The sequence below is a fragment of the Penaeus vannamei genome, chromosome 7 (assembly GCF_042767895.1).
Source record: "Penaeus vannamei isolate JL-2024 chromosome 7, ASM4276789v1, whole genome shotgun sequence".
NCBI classification, from domain to species: domain Eukaryota; kingdom Metazoa; phylum Arthropoda; class Malacostraca; order Decapoda; family Penaeidae; genus Penaeus; species Penaeus vannamei.
The window spans coordinates 46,816,017-46,818,516 of NC_091555.1; positions in this window are offsets into that span (position 1 = coordinate 46,816,017).

Consider the following 2,500-nt stretch of genomic DNA (forward strand, 5'->3'; position numbering starts at 1 on the left):
AAGGACGTTCCCGCTCTCAGTGCCCTCCACGGCGGAAGGTGGAGTGGGGGGGGAGGGGGGGTATCCTCTCTCTCCAAGGCCCAGCTTCCATTTACTTCCTCTTCTCTGTCCTCGCCGTCTCTCCAGGAATAAAGGAGGAGATGGAGGAGGAGGAGGGGGGAGGAGGGGGAGGAAGAGGAGGAGGTGTTGGGGGGGAGGAGGAGGAAGAGGAGGAGGAGGAGGAAGAGGAGAAGAAGAAGAAGAGGGGGGAGGAGGAGGAGAAGGAGGAGGGGAAAGGGGGGTACTAGAAAGAGGGGAGAGGGGTGGACTAGGAGGGGGGAAGGGGGGTACTAGGAGAAGGTAAGGAGGAGTGGGACTGTACGACTGGGGGCAGAGGTAAATTAGGAGGAGGGGAAGGAGGGAGGACTAGGAGGAGAAGACAGGGGGAGGGGGGTAGGCGAAGGACTAGGAGGAGAAGACAGGGGGGAGGGGAGGACTAGGAGGAGAGAACAGGGGGGGAGGGTAGGCGGGGGACAAGGAGGAGATGCCAGGAGTGGGGGAGAGGATAGGCGGAGGACTAGGAGAAGGCGAGGAGGGAGGGGGGGAGGTGAGAGTAGCTCCGTCAGGTGCCGATAAACCAATATTCTCCCTCATCAGTCACGCAGGGTCTCGTCCTCCGCTCCCTTTCTCTCCCCCTCCTCGCGCATCTCAATACAGCTTGTTCTCCCTGCCCTCTCCATTTGCCTTAATTCTCCCCTCCTCTGCATTTCCTTTTCTTCTCCCGCTCTCTCCATTTCCCTTTCTCCTCCTCCTTCCCTCCTCTGCATTCCCTTTTTTTCTCCTGCTCTCTCCATTTCCCTTTCTCCTCCTTCTTCCCTCCTCTGCATTCCCTTTTTTTCTCCTGCTCTCTCCATTTCCCTTTCTCCTCCTGTTCCTTTTCCTCTCTCTCTCATCTCTCTCCCTCTCGCACTTTCCATTTCCCTTTCTCTTCCTCTCTCTCTCTCATCTCCTTCCCTCTCGCTGTCTCATCCTCTTCCGTCTTCTTTCTTTTTTTTCTTCTCCTGTTCTCTCCTTTCCCCTTTCTTTCCTGTCTCTCATCTCCTTCCTCTCGCTGTCTCATCCTTTCTTATCTTCTTCCTTCTCTTCTCCTATTCCTCTTCCTCTCCTTCACTTTCCCAGTCTTTTCCTCTTTTCTTCTCCCTTCTTAATGGCGTCCTTCGCTCTCGCTATGTCTTCATCTCCTCTTTTGCTTCTTCCTCACTCTTCGTCTCCTCCTCTCCTTCCTCATTCTCCGTCTCCTCTTATTCCTCACTCTTTCTCTCTTCTTCTTCTTCTTCTTCCTCACTCTCCGTCTCCTCCTCTTCTTCCTCAGGCTTTCTCTTTTCTCCCTTCCCCACAGTCTTCCTCTCCTCTCCCTATCTCCCTTATCTCTCCCTCCTCCTCGCCCTCTCTTCCTCTCCTCTCCCTCCTCCTCACCCTATCTCCCTCCTCCTCGCCCTCTCTTCCTCTCCCCTCCCTCCTCCTTACTCGCAATCCCTCTCTCCCTCTTCCACCGCCACAATGCTCCTTCTTCTTCTTCTTCTTCTTTTGCTCCTTCTGCTCCTTCTTTTTCTTCATCTTCTTCTTCTTCTCCTCCTTCTTCTTCTTCTTCTTCTTCTTCTTCTTCTTTTCTTCTTCTTCTTCTTCTTTTCTTCTTCTTCTTTTTCTTTTTTCTTTTTCTTTTCTTTTTCTTTTCTTTCTTCTTCTTCTTTTCTTCTTCTTTTTCTTCTTCTTTTTCTTCTTCTTTTTCTTCGTCTTTTTCTTCTTCTTTTTCTTCTTCTTTTTCTTCTTCTTTTTCTTCTTCTTTTTCTTCTTCTTTTTCTTCTTCTTTTCCCTTTCTTCTTTTTCTTCTTCTTTTCCCTTTCTTCTTCTTTTTCTTCTTCTTTTCCCTTTCTTCTTTTTCCTCCTCTTTTTCTTCTTTTCCCTTTCTTCTTCTTCTTTCTTCTTCTTTTTCTTCTTTTTTTTTTCTTCTTCTTTTTCTTTTTCTTTTTCTTCTTCTTCTTCTTCTTCTTCTTCTTCTTCTTCTTCTTCTTCTTCTTCTTCTTCTTCTTCTTCTTCTTCTTCTTCTTCTTCTTCTTCTTCTTCTTCTTCTTCTTCTTCTTCTTCTTCTTCTTCTTCTTTTTCTTTTTCTTTTTCTTTTTCTTTTTTTTCTTTTTCTTTTTTTTTCTTTTTCTTTTTCTTTTTCTTTTTCTTTTTCTTCTTCTTCTTCTTCTTCTTCTTCCTCCTCCTCCTCCTTCTTTTGCTTCTTCTTCTTCATTTTCTTATTATTATCATTATCATTATTATTATTCTCTTCTTCTTCGTCGTCGTCTTTTTCTTCTTCTATCGCTTCTTCTTCGTCGTCTTCTTCTTCTTTCTCTTCCTCGCCGTCGCCTTCTTCCTATCCCTCCAACCGCCATCCTCACCGCCGTGATCCTCATCCTCACAATCACCATTCCTCCCCGCATTCCTGTCATTACCCTTACCCTCCCTCCCCCTCCCA